General features: G+C 42.0%; 1 long non-coding RNA gene across 1 annotated transcript in view; it reads right to left on the reverse strand.

The window, feature by feature from the left end:
• Positions 1 to 398: 398 nt before the first annotated feature.
• Positions 399 to 25,397, reverse strand: part of LOC145453275 (uncharacterized) — a 159,600-nt gene continuing 134,601 nt past the window's right edge. The window contains exon 2 of the long non-coding RNA XR_013919690.1: positions 399 to 1,580. This is a non-coding gene — a long non-coding RNA (uncharacterized LOC145453275). The remainder of the gene's footprint in view (positions 1,581 to 25,397) is intronic.

Below are 25,397 nucleotides of genomic sequence, written 5' to 3' on the forward strand. Positions count from 1 at the left end.
TATCCGGGCGGTTGCTACTGATTTCGCGGTCAGTTATAACAGGTACATCCAACAGTTATTATTATTATTATTATTATTATTATTATTATAATAATTATATGGTTAAAAGTTGTAGTGGCGCTTATCTCCGTTGAGGGTCTGGTGCACCACGGTCTGCAATTACCTCCTGATATAAGTACCCTTGCAATGTAATTCAACCTCATCTATATACGAATCAAATCCTAAAGGATTCTACGACATGATACCACGAATTCAGCCACAGGGGTTAATAGCTCGGGCTGGACTAAGAGGTTATAAGTAGAGCCCGACCGATATTGGATTTCTGAGCCGATACCGATAACACCGATATCCAGTACCTCCACCGATAACCTCGATATATTCAGCCGATATTCAAAATGTATGGAATCTAGCTCAAGGCCCATATTTAACACCTCAGAGCATTTATTTCAACAACTTTACAGCCATTGATATGCTTGAACATGAAATAAATGATCTAGGGGCTATAAAAATATATCAAAAGCACCAATCCAGCAGTTGCAGATTACAGTTCACGAAGCACAATTTCTCGGCGCTTTCTCCAAGGAGTGAACTTCTGTGGTCTTTCATAAATGATGTATATAGTACTAAACACAGTGAGCAGTCTTTCACTTGGTACCTAGTGGCACAGCAAGGATTGGAAATCTTTCTTCATTTCGGTTCCACCGCTCCCTTGCAGGGGATCTTTCCTTCAATGGTTTCAAGAATATTGATATTCTTTTGGCAGAGCACCTGGAGCCTTCAGCACATCATCAACAAATAGCTGAAGAGAAAGGTGAAAACAGCTCAAATTGTCCATGTCTGCAACTGCTCCACCCATCCCCCTTGGGCCTCGACTATGACCAGCATTTCAACAATCAATTGATCAATATTTTACGCTCTCTTGTCAGAATTGGCCAATGTCATCATGGAATCAAAAATGTTCGGATCTGTTATTGGCTTTACTCCACCTTTGCTTGATTTTCTTGCCCTCTATGCTCGCATATTTCCTATCATGGTGGCCCCGCAGGTCTCAGCCCTCAGTCAGAGTGTCAGACGACTTCATACATTACTGGTATAATTAGCTCTGTTGGTACCGAACCAATAGCACTATCTTCAGAGAAACGTTTCGACGCGACGCTTTTCTCTATCATCACGAGGGCCAGTCCAGCATGATTGAAGTTCTCATTTCTCTTACTGATTAAAATCTTCTGCAGACAACTATCCATCCAGGATCCAGCTGCTCTCTGTCTTTGGTGATCGATTGATTACTGCAGGGGGATTCCCACGAAGTCAGCGGGGCATAACGGTGATTAGTTATCTACAATATTTTTCAGATAGGAACGCCTACTGCCCTCTATGCAGCATGCACTATATGCAGCTTGGCCATTTATTTTTATAATTTACCACCCTCACGTCTTCTATCGACTTCTCTGACTCCCTGCCACCATGTTGTGACGTCACGAAAAAGGCCGATATTTTTTTACCTTCAATGGTCGATACCGATATTTCTCTCCAAGCGTGATATCGACTCGATATTATCGGCGAGCCGATAATCGGTCGGGCTCTAGTTATAAGTCGTGAATGGGATGTCATGATTACGGCATGACTCAATGAGAAAGGACCGTTGAAAATCATATCTTGCACAATTCAGTAGAAAATGGTCGACGGTTGCGGCGATATTACAGTGGAGACATAGCGGAGTATCTGAACATCCTATTTTGAACGAATGGGCGTTAAGCCTACAATGGCCGGAGCGCAGACGGAACATGATGACCTCGAATTGCCGACATGCATGCATTGACGGGAATTTAATTGAAATGCAACTATGGAAACGCTTATAATGCACACTTTTATCTTCACATGCGTACAGTTCCTGCCAGAGAGTTCGCGAATATTGGCGGACAAGTGACTTAGCTTCTCCGATGGTCACCTCAGGGACCTGACGATTGGGGCCAGACAAAGCCGCGGATGTTGCTTCGCGGTCGGCGATCTCGTTGCCATGGATACCTTTGTGACTGGGAATCCATCCAAATTCTACCTCTATACCTCTTCCAGTAACCCGCTCAAGCAAGGGGAAAAACTTGTTAAACATATCTGTCGGCGCAGTGAGAGGGTTGGATATCGTGTTCAACACACTAAGCGAGTCTGAAAGAATCACATATTTGTCTTCTTTGCATCCATTACCGGAAACCCAGTACAATGCATGAAGAATCGCTAAAAGTTCAACAAGAAATACGGAATGATAAACATGACAAGTTCTACTAACCGATACCGAACGAGAGGGTATATAGAAAGCGTAAGCGGTTGCTATTGAGGTCTTGGACCCATCTGTATATATCTCGATAGCTCCGTCGTGGCATTCAAACATATAGTCGTGGAAACATGCTTTTATGACATCTTGAGTAACATTCTTTGGGTGTAAACGTAGCAGTTGCGTATTGACGATTGGTGGGCGGGCCAGCCACGGAGCTTGAAAGTGGGAGAGGGTTTTCTCCACTGAAATTTTCCGAAACAACGGGACGTTGGAGTAAATGTTATACGTGACAAAGCGAGGTCTATTTAGCCCATATATCTCGTGCCATGAATCTTGCAATAGCCCAAGCGCGGAATGTTGATCTGCATTTTGTTTGAGTAGGTAACAGCGATAATTCATACACAGATATTTATGTCTAATGTGAAGAGGGGGCTCGTTGCATGCTGCTTGTAACGCACAGACCGGAGAGCTGCGCATTTCTCCACAACATAAACGCAATGCTCTGCTCTGTTCTGCACTACTTCGATCTTTTTCAAATGACATTTTGGGGAGAAGTAGTATGCTGGCATACCGTAGTCAATGACAGACCTGATTAGAGACATGTGTAACTGTAATAATGACGATTTGTTACATCCCCAGCTCGTAGCACAAAGTGCACGCAGCATATTGATCCTTTGACTACACTTTTTAACAACACTGTCAATATGGAATTTGTAGGAAAGATTTTTATCAAACGTGATTCCCAAATACTTGAACTGCTCAACCAAATTGATGTTGATTCCGTCAACGCACAATGATACTTCGGGGATATTCCTCTTTCGGGTAAAGAGCATATATTACTATAAAATGCACCAGCAGGCTGCACACCCGATGGTTTCCAACCTTTTATGGTCGCAACCACATCTCCATTTTGAAAATGTTCTGGGGTCCAGGTCAAAAATTGACAGGCTGATTACTTCAAAAATCAGCTTGCCCACACTTTCTCACGACCTATTTTGGAAGTTGAGAACGTACAACATCTTCGCGATCCCCATAATAATGGCTAACGACCCCCAGGTTTAGAACAACTGTCTTTGACTAAAGCATCCAAACGGCCTTAACCAACTCTAGGAATTCACCGTTATCATTTAATTGCGGTTACAATTAGACTTATTTCAGAAAATGATGGTGATTTTTATATATTTTTATTTCACATTATGCGAGGGTGGTGCGCGGTCCTCATATTTACATCAATATACGTTTCACTAAATCGCACGGAGCGAGAAGAAAAATTTCAAATACCATAAATCTGCTCAACAATAATATGCGCGCAGACTCGTGTAAAATTAGAGGGAACTACATACTTACTTGAGTAGATTTTAAGTCAGGAAATTCAACTTCTACTTCAAGTAGTTTTAGATTGCTTTTGAAAAGACTACTTCTACTCGCACTTGAGTAGATTTTTTCGTCGCTTCCTTTACTTCTACTTGAGTAGCCTTATTGACTACTTTGACCACCTCTGGTTTACCTATATGAGTAGCCTTCCTACTCTAGGCAATAAGTATGAGCATGTTCAGCTCAGGTACAACACTTACAATACTCGTTGAAACAACAGCAAATATCAGCGGAACGTATTGGGAGTACTATCATAATGCCGGTATACAATTCGGGACTCTGATTTCTTGCCTGAATTCTTGAAATCTATAAAATCAAATAAAATCATGAAAGATATAACTTGTTGGTGTTATATCGTTGAGATGTTTAAATGAAGTTCGCATGACCATCGAAATGCAGGCAGCACATGAATATACTTATTCTAACTGATAAAAGTAGTGGGAAAACTCCGAACTTGAATGAAATACCGCCTCAACATCTGCGTGTGACTCGAAACCTGCGGATTCGCGTTACGGACTGATGCAGTTTGGACAAAAAGCAGTAACGCTATCCTATTTATTCGATGCGAATTTCCATAAAGACGCAGAGGCGGCTATCGTGTAAAGACTTCATATAAACTGCTTCTATATCGCTAGAATGCAAATTATTTTTATACGGTAACGTTATAAACGGATCTTTCCAGAATGATTTGAAGGGGACCGTTCTGCACCCGTTCTCAAACGGAGATTATAGCTTCATCTCAATCAAAATAAATTGGAATACATAGTTATTATAAGCCTATGTCCCAGAGCACGAAAATTTGATCCTTGATAACATATTTTGTCCGTGGTGCACAAGGCCGGAAACGGCGCCACGCGCCACTAAACACTCCTCATTAATAACAATAAAAAAAAATTGGAATACATAGCGTTGCGTAAATGTTTGAAACCGAGTATGATAAACAAATTAGTATAACCTTGTTGTGTTTTAACTGAACACAATACAATGACACTTTTCCTGGTGGAGCATCGTATTTGTGAACTGGTAGCTGGAATGGAACAGTTGAAGTCACACTCATTTGCAATAAATGTCCATTATAATAGATCCGTGTTGTGACAAAATTATACTTGAATGATAAGTTCTTTCAACACTATGTTGATGCAAAGTTCATTTTTCCCACCAGTAATCTATATATAGTAATGTGCATGTCTCAGTTAGATAAGACGCATGTTGTGATATATTTTCGCTCTCAACGAAGAATTCGGGGTTCCGTGAAGGGCTTGCAGATTATCGTGAGTGTTCCGCAAGTGTGCAAGGCGACCGAGGAGGATATGTATGATGAATAACACCGTGTAACTTTACATATATTTTAATATTACACGTATTTCCCGTTGAAACTGTAGATACAACAGGTAAAGTTATTATCGTTGCGCGAAAGACAATATTTTGTTTAACAAAGTAACTAATACTTTACATATGTGCAAAACATGATTTTACCAACGGGCCGATGCAAATATCGGTCTATACAAATTATAATGAATGCGCAATGACGTAGAGGTGACTATTCGAGTCCGAACGTGGTCGTCATTTGAATGGTTTTCCCTGTGTGTAGGACATTCATCTATAGCAGGGGCGGGCAACTTCTCTAGTCAGCGGGCCGGATATAGGAATATGAAGTAGCCTACTTGGCGGGCTGGATTCGTAAATCGATTCAGTAATTGTGTATTTATCCACCTATACAAGGAATAAGTCGTATAAAATGTGAATTTTAGGTTGAAAGCATAGAAACCAAAAACAATAAATAATGCATTTATTACCGTAATATACTTCAATAGCTTTGGAAGTCAATGAGATTTGTGGTCGATCAAAGTTGACGAATAGTTATTTGATTTCTGGCTGCATTTGGGACGTATAGAAACCCTTGGTGTAAAGACTGCTTGTGAGCATCAGTTAGATTGAAACGCAGCTTTGTCTGTTCAATTTCATGGTCGAAATTGTTTGCTCGCAAATGTATCTAGACATGAACAAAACAAGTAGTTTCATGTCTACTTTTCTCCGACCTCGGGCCACATTATCATGTGAGACGGTAAATTATCTGCGGGCCGATTAAAGTCCCTTCGCGGGCTGTTTGTTTCCTGCCCCTGATCTATAGGGTCGTCAAAACCGTCAGATGCACAGTATTAGTGGTGTTGCGCAAAGTCCATAACGTAAGTGCCCCTTGCCTTTAGTCCAGTGGTTCCCAACCTTTTTGTCTTCATTCCCCACTTCAGATTTATTCCGAGCCTTCATTCCCACCAAGACCGTAACAGCACTTCGTCAGACCCGCCAAAAAACCTTGGTCATGGGCCCCCACAGGGTGATTAAACCAACTCGCCCGCCAGAACCCCCTCAGCCCCGCTGAGCATGTACTTGTACGCTTTTCCCCGCTACTTATCAGCTGCATTGGGTCTACTATTTAGTGCGTCGCGTCGCATATATTTTGTTATCGATTTTTTATCCCATCTCTGAAGAGCTTCTTGGAGGTACAGAACTTCAATATACAATTAAATAGTATATTCATATTGGCCATTAATTCTGCCATCGGCAAACATCTGTTGGATAATCCGATTTGTGCGAATAATTATCGAGACGACCGATTTCGAATCGTAGGGCGAGGCCGCTCACAATTCCATTTGTGTGCCTTGGAATCAACTTTTATCAAAATACACCAACCAAAACTCTGTCAACAAAAGGAGTTCGTGTACCACCTAAAAATAGTATATTGAACGCTCTCTCTTTCATGCTGGTGAAGTCATATTTTGTGATACGATTGTTGATATACAATGTTCTTTCCAATTCTCTACTAGTTGCTGACGATTACCCCTGACGAATGTCAGCCGAAAATATTCGGGTTCATTTCAATATGAATATACTATTTAATTGTATCCCATCTCTGCTCAATAATCAGATTTACCGGTAGAGCTGAGTGAGGTGTATTGGAAAAGATAGTACCTCGAAAAAAGAATTAAATATCTTCGGCGGACCCGTTGGTATAGTGACTTCGTTACATTATGCTATTTCGTGACCTCCTATATATGCAACGTCAAGAGATATGGAAATCGCCATAACTAAAAGGCACACACGATTTCAAATTGGTATTGCTTTACTGGCAAATAATTTTTCCTGCGGGATGGCATTTGTCTTGTGGGGCTCAGATCTCCTGGACGAGAACATTCGGCGCCAGTCATTTAGCCGCCTATGGACAATTAAACAGATATGTATATTGGATATATCGAAGTTTTCAGTCACCACAAGGCCATTCCTTCTCGGCCAAGGTCTTCTCGCTGCTAATCGTTCAGTCAGATTTCTCGGGGTTGCATGTTGCATGGCCTATAACTTCATATGTCTTGGTGCGTCGTGGCGCAGTGATGGCCGACGCCGAAGTCTCCATTTCTATAAATTTTATGTATTTTCGTGGAGGAAGGGTTTCCGATAATCAGATACTCGGCAATATTAAATCGTGCACCCAGCGCAAATTTGTTTTTGAAAAAGTAACATAAATTTCCCCCCAAAAATACTTAAGTTTATGTTGATTCACGAAGTAATTTTGGGCTTCTTCGAGCTCGCGCTTCTTTGAGTGGCAGTTAGCCTACGGTCCTGTTCCCCACTACCCAGCACTTTTGCCATCACAGAGAAGCTATTTGCTGGTTTGCCTACACAAGACACACAAGACACACAACCACACCAGTACGCAAGACAATCGCCTATAACTGCAATATAAAACCGATACCAGTAGCACTCAAAATTTCACGAAAGCGTTATTACACGTCAAACTAGTCGTGCTGGATGCGTTTGTGACGCCATCATTTGACGATGCAGACTTAAAATGAGGTTTTGTGAACAACACGCAATATAATTTTCGATACATACATTGCAGAGCAGTTAACTGGTAACGGTAATTGCGCGTGTGTCTCCGTGAATATGTAGACTGTCCTGTATATAAGTTTGAACAAACGCGTCTATTCCCCACCAGAAACCATTGCTCCCTGATCGAAGTCTCTGATCGATGTCCCTGATCCCTGATTCCAGATCCCCACCGTTTGCGAATCACTGTTTTAGTCGGTATGAAGCTCAGGAAATATTCAAGAAGATTAATGGGCTGGTTTAATGACCAAAGATGTCGAAGCTCAATAATCAGCAAGTTTCAGCGTATAGTAGGCCTACGCAAGGCTACCAGCGTTTCACATAGGAAACGGTCATTTTTAGATGATTAATTTACTGTCGGAGTCGGAGTTCTCATAAGAAAAAACTCGGAGTCAGAGCCGGAGTCGGAGTCGGTATACGTTTGAAGACTCAGGAGTCGGAGTTGGAGTCGGTGGTAATATGTACCGTGTACATGTACACAACTCTGGTTCCCAGTCACACAGGCATCCCCGGCAACGTGATTGCCGACCGCAACCCGAAATCAGCGGCCTTGTCTGTCCCCAATCGCCAGATCCCTACTGTGACCATCGGAGACTCGCAGTCACTTGTCCACCAATATTAGCGGACTCTCTGGCAGGAAAGGTATTCATGCGTTTACATCAACGGTCACCAACTCAAAATCGGTCGCGGGCCACTTTTCAGAATTCGTGGAGGCCGCGGGCCGCATGAATTCAATATCGATATTAGAATAGGCAACGCATAACAACAACGTTTTGATAACTCTACGTCATTACAACACTGTGCTCTCTAACATAAGGGTGACGGGCATAGTTTCCAGAAAAGAAATTATATTTTATTGAAGAAATACAAACCGGCCTACAACAAAAGATATCATGATCATAAATTCCATTATATTTCGAACTACGAGCTGCGCACGATACCTGACAAAGTTCTGCAGCAACTAAAACAGGGGTTGCCAATCTTTTTGCTATTCAAAGCCGCATTTCTATCACTCATGTAGCTTGCGGCCGCATTCCAGTGCATAGCAGTAATGAACTAACTGGGGACAAATATATTCACGTGAAACTGTCCATGTCCATTGACGGAACACTCCGAACTAATCTATTTACTCACATCAGCTTACTATGCGCACCGAAACCATGAGTAGTCATGTTAGGAACAGCTACAGGGATTCGTTCTTTAGTCACGCCACGCGCGATTTTTTTTTCATATTCATGAGTAAATTTCGTCATTAATATTAGCATAATTTCAAATATTACCATCAAATATTTATCCTTTTTCAGCTCATGTGATCAGATTCACCATTAGAGTTGATGCAAGGGGTGTCTTCGAAAATGTAGGGAAGTTATTAGGGATGGTGTGAATCTCTGAAAGGTTCAGGTTCGTCTGCACGCGAACATTTTTGAAAGGTTCTGTGTGAACGCGAACGTGAACCTCATGACGTCATATTGCTAATTCCAACCCTAAATGTCAGTGAAGTGATAGCCTATATATTAATGAACACGATACCTAGCGACGACGCGGGCCACATAATGCCACAATGTTGAAGTACATATTGACGTATTAAACGTCACCTAATGTATCAACTGGGTCAATCATATGATATAATAATATCATAAAATCAATATCTTCCGTCGCCTTGCCAACAATTTCGACGACGACTTGCAAGGAAATATAAGCTTACTTTTACGCCTTGACAGTCTAGGCCTGACCGGACTATGTATTCGGCGTCTGATTGCTACGTTGATATTGAGCAGAGTGTGAAACGGGTTTTCAACTTGCTACCGATATTACCCCATTAACAAGTTATACAGCAGTAGCCATCACCCCAATCGCACGGATATGGTTTTCATGATAAAATAAACATGTGAAATCAAGACTGACTCGTACGCCTGCTAGATTGTTTACATCAGACAACGATATCAATTTCAATGATCATTCGCTGACTACCTACATGAGGTGTATTTCGCTCTTGATGTTGTGTGATTGCGTGTCAAGCTCACAGCAGAGAGTCACTAAATATTCACAAACCGAAAGCTTGATATTTCGAGCAATCTTTTGTAGCAAAGCAAGTACACTTTTTGAGATTATCAAGGTGCATGCTCGTTTATTGTTGATTTTTTTCATGCTGTCAGCCAGACATGGGGTAATCGCGATTAGTAATCGTAATCGATTACGACGATTACAGCATTTTCAAGTAATCGTAATCGCAATCGATTACATTCGAAAAAATCCCGAAGTAATCGTAATCGTAATCGACTACTTCCCATATTTAATCGATTTCTTTGTGAAAGAACGATTACTTTTTATTTGTACAAGGACTGTGACATAAACTGAACAGTGAACACTCGTAAACAAGGAAGAGGTATTATACCAGTTATTGAGAGCGCAAACGTCTGATTTTCAAATGCCACTGCTCATTATTACGTCAGAGGTAGCCTATTAGCTTTGCTCGTCTTTGCGTAAGAAGTGTCCACACATAATAAATAGATATTCGATGTACATTAGTGTCATTGTAAGAGAACCCACCGTGCTGTATATCGGGTTATCAATACATTTCAGACACCACTACCTCGCAACAGGATAATTAATCACCTCTCTGCCTAAGTTAAAATAGCAACTTTTGTATTGATGTTTGGTTCTGCTTAGTTAAACTATAGAATGTAATAGTTCTAATTCTATAGTTAAATGCAGTTTCACCGTTGCTGCTTGGCGAGCAGTAGGCCTATATGGTCCGAACGTACACCAGACAAAGGTTTGAAATTTTGTACTCGTCAAATAAAACATTACGGTTTCCACAACGAAGCATTAAAATCAACAGCTGCTGATATATATCATAACCGAGCCGTTGTTTTGCCGTTTTCGTAATGGCAGCTTGCATTACATTATCTGCATTAAGTTGAAGGCATAATTTTATGTTCACTTTCTCGTATTCTCATATTATTCTACTCAAAACGGGCGCCAATCGCTATTTCACAATTCCTCATTGAACATTTGGACCTGCCGCCATAGCCATCGGCGTATATACCATGTTAGCATGAGTTGTAGCTAGAATCAGGATCAAAACAGCAAAAGTTTCCCTCACCCAAACATTGATGTTAGGCCCCCATAGAGTAGTCAATTTTGAAGTTGAAGATTTAATTTAATCAATAATATTGGTAATTGCATTATATTGCGTTTTTAATCCTATCTCAGCGCCCGATGGCCAGATTTACCTGAAGAGCAGGTGGCGCGTAATTCATAATTATAACATCTGGTAGCCTATCTTGGAATAATTACTTTATTGTATGTTGTTAATTCGTGACCTCCGGTCTGTTATATAGCCAAAAGATATTGATTGTAGTGGCCCAAACATAGCAGACTAAAAGAAAAACTTGCGTGAGACGCACACACAAATTGTCATGTCTAATGCTCTGTGGGTGCCCGGGTGGCATTTGCATCGTGGGCTCAGATTGAAAGGAATGGACTGTTAGTCACGCCCACCCAGCGCGGCTATTGACAATGGACGCATACCCTAAGTTTCGGCCAATGTCTTTCTTTAGTAGCACACTTCGTGGAGTCTCATGTTGGCCGAAACTGCACATGTCTTTTGATGTGTCGAGGGGCGGTATTGACTGGCACCTAAATGCCTATTACTATGAGTTATATATGCTTTATTTCTTGAGGGGGAGACGTATGCATTTCGAAATCAAGCTATCTAGAGACATTTAAAACGCAAAGCTCAAACAGAATTTCCAAGTTAATGAAATCTATCGAAAATACTCTTATAATTTATGTTGGTTTACGAAATACTTTTGAGTACCCTCTAACCACGCTCCCCACCCTATTGGGGAATTTGGGGTGCGGCAGTTATGGAGCTGGCAAGAATGCAAAACGTCGTTTGCGATAAACCGTCCTCTATAAAATGGGCAATGGTTACATTATGACGTAACAAGGAAATGCCCCATCTTTTGTAAAGACAGTTAGGTCTTTTCAGCACAATCCATGTATTGTCTTCCAATATAACTACTACACGATGGAAAATAAATGTAATCGTGAGTAATCGTGATTACTTTTCCAATGTAATCGTAATCGTAATCGACTAATTTGTGATTTTGTTGTAATCGTAATCGCGTGATTCAGAAGTAATCGTAATCGCAATCGATTACATTCATGAAGTAATCACCCCATGTCTGGCTGACAGTACATCGCACGAATATGAGGCCAGTGGAATTACCCAGATATCAGAGATTAAATAGTATATTCATATTGAAATGAACCCGAATATTTTCGGCTGACACTCGTCAGGGGTAATCGTCAGCAACTAGTAGAGAATTGGAAAGAACATTGTATATCAACAATCGTATCACAAAATATGACGTCACCAGCATGAAAGATAGAGCGTTCAATGTACTATTAGGTGGTACACGAACTCCTTTTGTTGACAGAGTTTTGGTTGGTGTATTTTGATAAAAGTTGATTCCAAGACACACAAATGGAATTGTGAGCCAGGCCAAGCCTATACTTGGGATATATCCACGCCGTGTTATTTTGGCATATGCCAAAACTGCCAAAAATAATTTATTTTTGGCATTTTTCGATTTTTATTTTTGGCAGTTTTGTCATCGCCCTCTTAATAGATTGTTTCAGCCTCGAATTAGTCACAAAAACGCTTTATTTGGGCTAGTTTGTCAAAAGACAGCACAAAATGTGCAGCTTCCACGTATAATCAGTGCCAACAGACAATAAGAAGAAGAAAAAACTGACGATGTCATAGGTTAATATTATCAAACGAAACCACAAAATGTGCAGTAACCATCGGACTCGGTGCCAATAAGCAAAAAAAAGAAAGAAAAGCCTAACAAACACGCTCAACAGCTGATTGTTACAGCTGTTGAATAGACTTAAATCGTTTGCACTGTAACGGTGCTTCCAAACTCAGGTCAGCTAAGTTTCTCCTAAATTCATTTCTCGCCCAGCGAACCTGGGAAATATCGGCTTCAACAGTAGCCGTTGAGGGAAAGAATGTTGCCAGTCATACAGAAAAGGTTTTCAGAGCTTCAAAATCTTTGGAGGGCCGAACCGGCTTCCATGCATCATGAAAAGAGATCACTTCGCCAGTGCCATCGATCTCATCGCGGAAAGAATTTTCTTCCCGATCCTTTTCTAGGAGTTTCCTGTGTTGTCTCTCAACACATTCTATTTAGTAGCCCGACTATGATTTCTCCTTCAGTCTACCGATATATTTTCGAAGGACTTTTGTCACTTCAGGGGGATTTAATATTACCAACTCGGGAAGTTTAGCTTGTTTAAGAACATTGACGCAACAAGACTGTATGGCAAAACGAGACTATGCAGCTCAGAAATAGCCAGACAGTTTGTTGCGTCACAATGTTCAACTCGATCACAATGCAAAAATCGTGGTTGATTTTGGGGGTTCCAGCTCCATAAGCAGAATATAATTTATATTTTAATAATCAGTACTGCGGCAGCTTCTCATTGATACCCGTTTTATCAAATTTAGTGCTTGATAAGCCGGTCAAAAATGGTCGTAAAATTGCCTTTGGACAAATGGAAAGTATGACGTAAACCAAATGCAGTCAGCCGTTCAATCACGCTGTGCCCACACCATTTTAGGACACCATGCTTTCACCCCTAATGGGTGGGCTGGACCCAGATTAAGAAATCTGCCTTTCACAAACGCTCTTCTCGCTTGTAACGCGGTCCTGTTAACACAACACCATGAACGAAATACACTATTTGGCAGGCCGCGTTATTTTTGGCATATGCCAAAAATTGCTCATTTTTGGCATTTTCAAATTTTCATTTTTGGCAGTTTTGGCATCTGGCTCCAGAAATGCCAAAAATAACACGGCCTGGATATATCATTCCCAATTGGGCTCTGAATGAAGGTAGCGTGCTACACAGTGAGCTGGGTGCTGATGGTAACTCCGCGTTGCCTTGATCCTATTCTTCCCGCCAAGGCACAGACTTGTTTGATAAACCAGATCTTATCTGTTTTTCAATTCAAGAGCAGGAATAGTTGTGTCAAACTTTTCCCGGAAAGAAGATCTCTCTGTATCTCAACTGAAAGCAATGTGTCGTTTTATACATTTCATATGACTGTCTATTTGTATTTGACCGGTATTTTGAATGTATGCTCTTGCTGGATTTTATTATAACTAACACGACAATGAAATCATATTGTCAAATTGTGATGTCTTGCAACGTAAGGTTAATATATTTGCTAGAAAGCAACAATGATTCAGGTAGCGACAGGGTTACTTGCGGTTGTAAGCTGCAGTAGCGAGAGGGGTAATGAACGGCAACAGAAGGGTTAATGCAGTGGTTCCCAACCTTTTTCGTCTCGTGCCCCCCTTGGCCGATATTTGAGCTAAAATTCCCCCCTATGAAAAAGTTGCCTGTGACTAAAAAATGTGCTTTTTGACGCGCAACCATTTGTTGACTGAGCAATTAATGGCCGAACATATTCAGATATGTCCGAACTATGGCGAATGCGGACCGCACTAAACTTTTGTAAAGTACAGTCAAATTTGACCTGTCTTCGACCGGTCGGGTAGCCGCTGACGAAAAATAAATCACCAAGTCCGCTTGCTATGGACTTGAGTTGAATCGATGAGTTTGGTAAGGTATGTTCTTCACGTTAGCTCATATGTCGGCTTTAAAAGTTAAACAATTTCACCAGTGGCCTTGTAATGAATTTGGCTTGACGTTTTCCTGCTTAGTAGCAATTTGGTCGAGAGGCTGTCGCGGACCCAACGAAATCGTCTCGTGAGCCTCACTTTATCAGGGGGTGCAATATATACGGAAGGCATATAAACATACACCTAGCTTGAAATCCGCCAAAGAAACAAACAGTTGTAAAGAACTAATTTCTACTTAATTGTTCTATACCATAAAAATCTAAAAACCTTGTAAACCCAGTGTATCTTCCGATTTCCCCTAAAAAAATTAAGCCAGTGTATCTCCAGATTTCCCCTAAAAAAATTAAGCCAGATTCCCCCCTAAAAATTGGAAAATTTCCCCCAAGGGGGGAATTCCCCCCTGGTTGGGAACCACTGGGTTAATGTGTCTGCAGCTGAAGTGCGAAAATTGTTTCTTTTGAAGCATCATTTTAACATCGAATGCGCATAATACGCCGGACGATCGCTTCCCATTTTGTTGACTGGGAAGGTTCGTTTGTGAACGTGATCCTCTAAATTTCCGAGGTTCACACATAGAACGCGAACGTGAACCTCACGTTCACACCATCCCTAGAAGTTATTAATTCTGAGCTGCATCTTTGGGTGAGCCAATTGTAATTAGTTCCATTTGTTGCATGCTGTTATTTCTTGACCTCTCATCATGATTGTCGGCATAGTGGAATAATAACGGATTCTCCCAAACGCATACATACCAGAAAAAGATTTCATTGGTGATGAAGGAGAGTATGATTAACATTGGTATTTCTATACGGGGCGCATCATTTTAATCTGCTGTTCCCATCTGTACTGTGAGACTGAGATTACAAAGGACACTACTATATTAAATTTTGAAATCAACCGACATTGAACCGCGCACAGCGCGAAGAAAATTTCAAGAATAATTCAAACCTTTCATTAATTAGGGAGTCAATTCGTAATATCAATTTGCATATTGACGACCGCCAACACATTCTAATTTATTTAAGTGTCGACAACCGAATAATTTCCATTCTACGGCCGCAGATTGGCCACCCCATAATAATAATAGAATCGATATTGGGTTTATCTAGACACGGTACTTGCTGGAAAACTATCTTCTCGTAAAGCATGTTGTTTTTGAGATCCAAAAGTCGTTTTTCAAGCGTCTCTGTCATGGCAGCGATGGGCCATTACGCGTCAAGACAATATGCCCATTAATCTCAGCGAATTCTACCTCCATGGAATGATATTATACCATGCCGAAGCCGTATCGGCTAGTGAAGAATAGTGATGTTGGGCATATCAGAATAGCTTACTTTGAACAAGAACAATAATATGTTTGAACTGAAATCAATTTCAGCATTTCAAAATTGTTTACGAAGCGATCTTCCGAAATTTCTTCAAATCAGGTCGCGGGCCGCAAAATATGACCTCGCGGGCCGGGGCCGCGTGTTAGTGACCCCTAGTTTGCATAGTTGTCTTGTACATAAATTCCCGTCAATGCATGAATATCGGCTAGTTTAGGTCACCATGCTCCGTCTGCGCCCCGGCCACTGTAGGCTTCACGCCCATTCGTTTAGAATAGGATGTTAATTGTTCAGATACTCCGCTCTGTCTTCATTGTAATATCGCCAAAACCGTCGACCATTTTCCCATGAACTGTGCAGGACAGGATTCTCAACGTTCCTTTCTCGTAAAATCCTGCCGTAATCGTGACATTCCATTCACGACTTATAACCTCTTGGTCCAACCCGAGCTATTAACCCACGTGGCCGAATTCGTGATATCATCTCGTAGACCGATTCGTGATTATGCGTCGTCGTGAACGGTCGTCTCCAGAGTAGCGCGAGCTAATCAACGAATTCTCGCAGGCAGTACGCTTGACTCAGTCGCAACGGAGTTTCTATATTAGGCTTGTTTAAGGAATACTTCCCGCCTGTAGATAGTGTTCATGAACACAATTAAATCGCCCTCTGCGAGTAAGCGCGTGTCGCCCGAAGCGTTCAATTCAGCAGATAGTGATGATAGTGATGACTCACCAGGTCGAGCAAAAGTAGCGGCGAAATCATACGCCGTAGCAGAAGAAATTAGCAATACCGTCGTGCCATTGAATGAAGTTGCGGATACTATAGACGCAAATACTGAACCGATGTAGTATGCCACATCCCTAGCTGTCCCTTCCGTTCCTGTATATAGCGTACCATCTATTCGTGACCTCGCATACTCAGGCAGTAGCACTAGCTCACCGAACGCTCAGAGTTCTAGCACCACTAATGAATCTCGTAAAGATGCCTCGTTACAGGTAGTACTATCCGCAAATGGCGAAGGTAGGAAACTCAAACGCTATCGTCCCAATGTGATAAATTCTAACCTTCATGAAACAATTGGTCCCTACAAGACCATTCGGGTTTTCCCTTCGGGTGATTTACTAATAACCTGTAATAACAGCAAGCAGGTTACCAAATTGGTTACCACCAACTTGATAACTGACGGTAAAACGAATATAGAAATCAGGGCGTCACCATACCCCGCTCGATCTTACGGCAGTCGTGCCGTTATTTCTGGTGTTTCACTAGAGTTCACTGATGATGAATTGAACGGAGATCTCTCGGAATTCGGGGTCAGCTCCGTGAAAAGACTCACGAGAATGACTAGTGACCGTAAGAAGGTGGAGACAATGTCTGTATTGCTCCACTTCCAGTCAGAACAGTACCCCCGCTCTGTAGCGATTGGTTACTTATCTTTCTGGACGAGGCCGTACAAACCACCGCCATTACGTTGTTATAAGTGCAATCGTTACGGGCACACCAGCGACAACTACCGTGGGAAAAATGCTGCACAAAGTGCGGTAGTCGAGACCACGAATATGAGCAATGCAAAAACGACCAAAAATGTGTTAACTGTCTCCAGTGTCACAGCGCAGCATATGGCGGATGTCCCGTATATAAGGATGAAGCCAAAATCTTAGCAATAAAAGGAAAGACCAATGTGCCATTCGAAAAATCAAAAGAATCGTTCGCAGAGAAAGTTGTTCTTTTGGGGAATGATACGATGCCTAGCCCGACCGTCGGTTCAGTACCACGGAATACACGACGCACGAGTAGGAACTGGCGATCCGAATACCAAGCGGCATATCCTGCTCTTAACGATGGTGACCTCCGACACGTAGGCTACACAGCAATCAACAGCAATCCACACCAGTTGAGAAAACGCCAAACTGCGCAAATCCTTTGAATAATACAGGGCAATTCGACGCCGTCCGTCTTTTGTCGCAACTAGCCGAGATAGTCAACATTACCATATCTGCCTGTCGTTCTGGTGATCATGATCTTTTCAACATCGTCAGCGAAGCGTCCTCCAAGTATCTTCGAATGTCCATTGAACCTCAAACTCTGAAAAAATGTCCTCAAAACGGCATCCCGATGAAAAGCTCTTCCGCGATATCTTTCTTACAACGGAACTGCCGTGGAATTTATAGAAAACTACCCGAATGTCGAATTTAAACATTATCTCACCACTCTCCGACCACCACCGGATATTATTATTATGACCCAAGAGACCCACCTTATCAGTAAATATACTCCGCGACTTAACGGCTGTACCCAGTGTACCCTCTATAGCGGTGGTTCCCAACCTTTTTGTCGTCATTACCCAATTCAGATTTATTCCGAGCCTTCATTCTCCACGACCGTAACAGCACTTCGTCAGCCCGCCAAATAAACGTTGGTCTTGGGCCCCCACAGGGTGATAAACCCCGCTGAGCCTGTACGCTTTTTCCCCGCTACTTATCAGCTACATCGGGTATACCGTTTAGTGCGTCGCCTTATTTCGACTAAACACGCGAAGCGCGAAAAATTTATATAATTCGTGTTTGAATCGGTCAATATCACTGTAAAAAATATCCTCGGTAAATCCCGAGCTTAGGCTCGGATATGACTCGGGTCAACCCGTTTCCTAGTTTCTTCCCCAAAACGTCGACTCGTTTTCAGTGCATTCCAAGTTACGCGAGATGTCAACCATGGAAGAGGTTGGACATTACCGAGGATAAGATTACCGAGAATGGACCCTACCGAGAATATGCATTACCGATAATAGACATTACCGAGAATAGACATTACCGAGAATAGACACCACCGAGAATGGACATTACCGAGAATACCATTACCGAGAATGGACCCTACCGAGAATATACATTACCGAGAATGGTCATTATCGAGAATGGACACCACCGAGAATGGACATTACCGAGAATGAGCAATGTCAAGAATCTAACTTACTAGTACTGACGTTGTCGAGATTTATACCTGAGAATCGACACCGAATGTGACAACGCCGTGATAAATATATACATGTCCTGTACAATGTACATATGAGTAACATGCCCGCATTGCATATATTGCATTCTCGGTAATGTTCATTCTCGGTGGTGTCCATTCTCAATTATGTCAATTCTCTGTGGTGTCCATTCTCGGTAATGGCATTCTCGGTAATGGTAAGCAATTCACGGCACCATTTAGACGGGCTAGCCGAGAGCACAATATGATAAAATTGATATCAATCGAAAGCCACCGCGGCAATGATCGCGGTCCTGGAACCCTCAAAGAGTCGGCCTCAAATTTTGTATTGTAACGGAGTTTAGTATTGCGCAAGGAGAGTGTGAATGCACAATCGCTCGCGCAATACTGGTCAATACGCGTGCGGTTTGCACATGCTTTTCAAGATGTACCATCTTATTTGAGACGTCATTGTTGCTTAACTATATGAAACTCAGTTGCAATGCAAAATTCGACGGTGATTTTAGGGGGGTCCAGGACCATGAACGGTAAAACATTTATATTTGCGTAATCACTACCTTGGTAGCTCCGATTGGTACCAATTTTATCAAATTTCGTGCATGGCAAGCCTGTCGAAATAGTGCTATAAATTGCCTTTGGTCGAATGGAAAGAATGGCGTGATGCAATCTCAGTGAGCCGTGAGATTTACTTGTGTCCGCACCACTGTAGGACACTGTGTTGGAAGTGTGAAAGCATTGACAGCAGCCCCTATGAAAACCATCATATTCGAACTGCAGCTAAACATTTCCACTCATTCATCACATATTTTGGACATTTTAAATGGACTCTGTCAGTATTGTTTTCACAGTTCATGCATTATTTAATTTAAGACCATATGATATGACCACATATTTCTATGTGCTCGTGTTGATCTACGCCTGTCGTTTTCCAACTTATTTTCACTGATCAACCCCGCATGAAGCTTAATATTTCTCTGTGCCTTCTAAAAGCATTTCTATGTGCCTTCTAAAAGCAAAGGTCATGAGTAATGTGGTAAATTTACTTTTCCAAAGTACCCAAGTACAGCAGTTATCTACTTGTATTCCTTACTGATGCGTTTTTCGTGTTTAACAGTTTTTACTGCTGAATACTGTGTGCTCTGGCATAATTAAGTGAAAATCAGTTTTGGGATATACTTAGACGATGCATTGCTATACATAATCCGTAAAGAAGTTCAATGGGTCAAGCATTGCCCGTTTTTCTATCAGAATTAATCGGTTGTAATTAATTAAATATAATTTACATCGTGTTCAAGCTTCTGCCTACCCGTCCACATTATATATCACTGATCCACAAACCTCACACTCGTCTATACTATTCCATGGTTACTGGATGTTGGTAACTTTTCTATTTCGTAGAAGCCGAAGAATGTCTATCCGACCATCACATTCAATTCTCTGCTGGAAAAGTGGACGATTCATTTCGATGGAGAAGCTGTGAGAGGTTTATTGGGTTTTCACCATCCTCTTAGCATGCATGATGGCTATTTATTGGGTTTTCAATGTGAAGTTTGCTCCTTCATCATCAAACTCCTTGAACTTTGTCGCAAATTTTCTCGCCGAGTTTCAAGACGTCAAATCATCTAATGCTGTTCGCACCGAGTTAAACATGATACTCGATTAATTGTCGTATTATGATTTGTGGCGGTCCGGATTTTGCCCTCTTTGATGACTGCCATATCAGTAATAACTTGTGTTGCGACGCTGCAATCGCTTAGCATTGGTTTTTTAATTGATCAGTGCTACTCTACTACTAGTCGTCTGTCTCGATATCAATTCGCAATATGTTTGTAATGGTCGTAGCCCAGAGTTTGGTCTTCTGATAATATTTTTGGGTTGCTTAACGTATTGGCAACCAACTGGCATAAACTTTATAAGCACGATTGTTGAATTGCTGGCACCACAGCGTGCCAGAGGCACGGAAGGCTGCTCATTACAAAATCAAATTTTCAACTTGAACTAACATATATTGTTTGTTTACCTGTAACAATTACGCATCATTATGGATTTGTGACACTGCAGGTTTCCAATATTGTTGATTGTTTTTTTTTCTGTAACATTGCATTATTTGTTGCTAATATACATTGCTTTTTAATCTGCAGACTGACTACTGATTTTGTGTGGATAAGGTGAAAGGTCAATGACAATTATTTGTCAGGCTCGGTTTTTTGCAATCCTAGTCAGTCAGCACAGTCGGGATTTACCTAGTTGGCTGAGGTGAAAGGTCAATGAAAATAGGTGAAAGGTCAATGAAAATTATCTGTCAGCCTCGGTTTTTTGCAATCCTAGTCATAGAGAACTCGGGATTTACCTACTTTTAATGAGGTCGGAAAGTAGTTTCCCGGGACACAGTCGGGGAAGTTTGAACCTAACCTAATCTTGGGATTTACCGAGGATATTTTTTACAGTGAAGATGGCAGCAGACTTACTCATCGATATGTTGAATCCGCATTTCGTGCACCAATCATGCATGCGGATCAGAGATGATTGCGTCGAAGTGAGAAGCGACTCGGATGGATAGTCCACTTTCCCATATCGCGAAATTGTCGGCAAAAAGTGCCTGCTGTTCGCACTGTACACTCGACGGAAGGTCGTTAATCATGACATTAAATAAGAGGCAGCTAATTGTATTCTCTTGGGGAGTACCGTTTTCGAGAACAAACGATTTGGATAGTGGACATCCTATCCTTACTCGAAAAGTCCTTTCTTCTAGAAAGGCTCGAATCCAAGAGAGCATTTTCCCACATATGCCTAGTTGCGACAATTTATACAACAGTCCGATCCGCCATAGCATATAGTACGCGCGTTCAATATCTAAAAACACCGCTATCACTGACCATTGGCTGTTAATAGACTTATATACCGAGTCGTGTAGTCTCAAAATATGGTCCAGGGTACTTCTACCCTGTCTAAAACCGCATTGCAGTTGTCAAATAGTCCTTTTTTCTCTAGATACCATCTCAATCTACTCGCCACCATTGCTTCCATTACTTTGCAGACGTTACTTGTTAGAGAAATTGGTCTGTACGATTCCGGTAATGCTGGGTCTTTCACGTTTTGAGTATAAGGACGACCGTTGCATTTTTCCATTCAGTTGGGATAGTACCCTGGTCCCAACTAGCATTATATAAAGAGAGAAGGTGGTTCAAGGCACTTGGGGAAAGATTTTTCAACATTCGCGCGCATATCGTATCCTCACCGGTGATGTGCTCCGGCGAGAATGCACGGCATCTTTCAGCTCGTCTATTGAAAAGGCGACATTGTAATTCTTCTTGACGTCGGTTTGAAACATTACCGCTTGCATCTCGTCCGCCTCGAAGTTTAATCGGAGTTGCGCGAAAGTATCACTGTGATTCTCGTTACTACTCACCGTATAGCAAAGTGAAGATCTAGCCGGTCCGCTTTCGAATTATCGTCGAACATATTCAAACCGTTAGGAGAGGACGAACTTGATGCGTCGTACGAGCTGCCCCCAGAAATTGACCGGAATATTCTCCAGACTTTTGATAGGTTCGTTTTCCGATCCAATGATCCGCAAAAGCTTTCCCAACTCGCTCGTTTTGCTTGTAGAATAGCTCTACGGCACTCCGCTCGCGTTTTTCTGAAGTATACAATATCGTTAAGATTGAATGATCTTTTCATTTTCATGTAGGCCGATCGTTTACGCCTGATCGCTCAGTTACAAAGATCGTTCCACCAGGTAACTGGTTTTCTACCACAGTGTTTTGACCGGGGTATAAACCTTGACGCTGCTGATACGGTCGCAGGCCTGATACCCTCATGAGATCGTTCCACATCATCGGGATAAGTGGATATGATCTCGGAATCCATGAGTCCGGAAAAGCTATTCCAATTGGCTCTAGTTAGATTCGTGCGAAATGATCACTTCCCAGCAATTGATCGGTAACAGTCGAATTACATTTACTGGCAACATCCGGCGAAGTGATAGTCAGGTCAAGAAGGGACCCCCGTAAGCTGGCATTGGATTCTAAGTTAAGACGGGTAGGTACTGAGGTGTTCAGAAGCACGAAATTATGTTTTCCTATATGTTTTCCTATGACATCGTAAAGATGGATACCACGGTTGTTTGTTGTTGTGCTCCAAGATCAGTGGTGTGCGTTGAAGTCGCCGAACACGATGGACTTTGAAGTTAACCCTTCAAGGAACTCCAGGTCACTTGGTTGCAGTTGATAGCTCGGGGATATGTATACGTTACATAATTTCAGACCACCCACCTGGACTAGGATGGCATCGATTTCTGGTGGAGTCCTAATTCGGGGACATGATGAATGCAACGAGTTTGTAACAAAGGTTGCTACACCTCAGTGCAGGGTTCGGTCTTTCCTATAGAGCAGTGGTTCCCAAACGGCGGGGAATTCCCCACCAGTGGGGAATTCAATCGTTTCTGTTGGGGAATAGACGCATTTGTTCAAAATTATATACAGAACAGTCTTCATATTCACGGAGGCACATGCGCAATTACCGTTACCAGTTAACTGCTCTGGAATGTATGTATCGAAAATTATATGCTTGTTGTTGACAACACCTCATTTTTAACTCTGGATGGCCAATCATGACGTCACAAACGTATCCAGCACGACTAGTTTTACGTGAAATAACGCTTGCGCGAAATTTTGAGCGTTAACTGGTATCGGTTCACAAAACGTTTTATGTTGCAGTTATAGGCGATTGTTTTGCGTACTGGTGTGGTTGTGTGTCTTGTGTATAGTCAAACCTGCACATAGCTGCTCTGTGATGACAAAAGTGCTGGGTAGTGGGGAGCAGGAACGTACTGCTTCACCCCAAACCCCCCAATTAGGTGGACGGCGAGCTCGATGAGGCCCAAATTATTTCGTGAAATAACAAAAATTGACGTGTTTTTTTTAAATTCATGCCACTTTTTCAAAAAATTTTCGCTCTGTGTATGCGATTCAATATTGCCGAATATCTGATCATTGGGTACTCTTCCCCCATGAAAATACGTGGAATTTATAAAAATGGAGACTTCGGCGTCGGCCATTACTGCACCACGACGCACCAAGACATATGAAGATATAGGCCATGTAACATGCAACTCCGACAAGTGTGCCAGAACGATCAGCAGCGAGAAGACCTTCGCCGAGAAGGAATGGCCTCGTGGTGACCGACAACTTCGATATAGACAATATACATATATGTTTGATTGTCCATAGGCGGCTAAATGGATAGCGCCGAATGTTCCTGTCCTGGCGATCTGAAGCTGACAGGGCAAATGCCATCACGTAGGGAAAAATTATTTGCCAGTAAAGCAATACCAATTTGAAATCGTGTGTACCTTTTGGTTTTGACGATTTCGATATCTTTTGACATGGCAGATGCAGGAGGTCACGGAATAACATAATGTAACAAAGACAATATACCAACGGGTCCACCCGAAGATGTTTAATTCCCAATTCTTCTGCTAATCCTACCTTTTCCAACACACCTCACCCAGCTATACCGGTAAATCTGATTACTCGAGCAGAGAGGGGATTAAAAATTGATAACAAAATATATGCAATTCCCGATCATCGAGTAAGTGTTCTGCCCACCCGTCTCGTTGCCTAACCGAAGATTCCTGGCATGAAATATACTATCCCATAAACGACAGGTTGAATTCATTCAACACGGTCACTAAATCATTTTTCAGAGACATATCGTTGGATACGCGTGAGGTACTCGATAGTCCTTCGTGGATCATTCATCGGCCGCACGTAGAGTGGCATCTCTCCACTGAAATTGATAGACACACGAAACCGAATTCGATGCATCCTTCCCTAGACCAGGGTGACCAACCTATTCAGCCAAAGGGCCACATTTGGTTGACGAACTATTGCGCGGGTAACTAGCCGCGCCAAGCGCGAAAATTTTTCGAAATTCATAGGTAAATAATATTGTCACTTGACTATATTGCGGGCCTGCTGTATATCGCTGGGCTCAGTTTTCAAGGAATGGACTATTCGGCGCCTGGACATATCGATATCGATAGCTTCGACCAACTTGCGTCAATCATTTTGTGCCTAGGTTTCATAGTCGACGGTCTCTCTGCGAGCGCAAACGCGCAAGGTCGCAGATGTTAAATGACACTTTGTCTCGTAATCGCGAATATACTTAGACCCAATCTGATACATTAGGCGTTCTTTCATCTTCACAAAGGGGTATCAATATTAAAATCGAGAAATTGAGCGACAACATGTTGCGCGAAGCGTGTGAAAAATATTTACTTTAGATAAATCGATCGCAAATTATTCTGCTTTATTGTAGTGTACGAAGATCTACCAAAATGTGACTGGTTCATGGATCTGCCAATGCGTCGGAACTGATATATTAGTCGTCACATCTCAAGTGTGGCGGCCACAATCTGTGCTATCCATTTTTGATAATATTACTGATTTCGGAAATGACCTCGCGGGCCACGGGGTTGGCCGGCCCTGCCCTAGACTATGTTTTGGAAAGCTGTGCAGATTTTATTCCCATGTACACTGATGGTTCAAAATCGCGTGGTGGCTGTGGGCTAGCCGTATGGATTCCATCCCATAAAACCATTTTATCAGAACGATGTCCTAGTGAACTATCTATTTTCACTATCACATATCTATTGCGTTGCGTTAGATATTAGAACAGAATGCACAGTCGAATTACGTGATTCTTTCGATTGCCTGAGTGCTCTAAAATTAATAAGTTCTTGCCCTTCTAGACCAATCGATAGATTCCTTGCAGAAATTTTCTCGCTACACGTGCGCATTACGGAAATAGGTACCAGCGTCAAATTTGTATGGCTACCAGGACACACGGGGATACCTGGATCGAATACGCCGACAAGCAAGCAAAGCA

Source organism: Botryllus schlosseri, chromosome 13 (assembly GCF_051294905.1).
Source record: "Botryllus schlosseri isolate E-star chromosome 13, Bs_hap1, whole genome shotgun sequence".
Taxonomy (NCBI): Eukaryota; Metazoa; Chordata; class Ascidiacea; order Stolidobranchia; family Styelidae; genus Botryllus; species Botryllus schlosseri.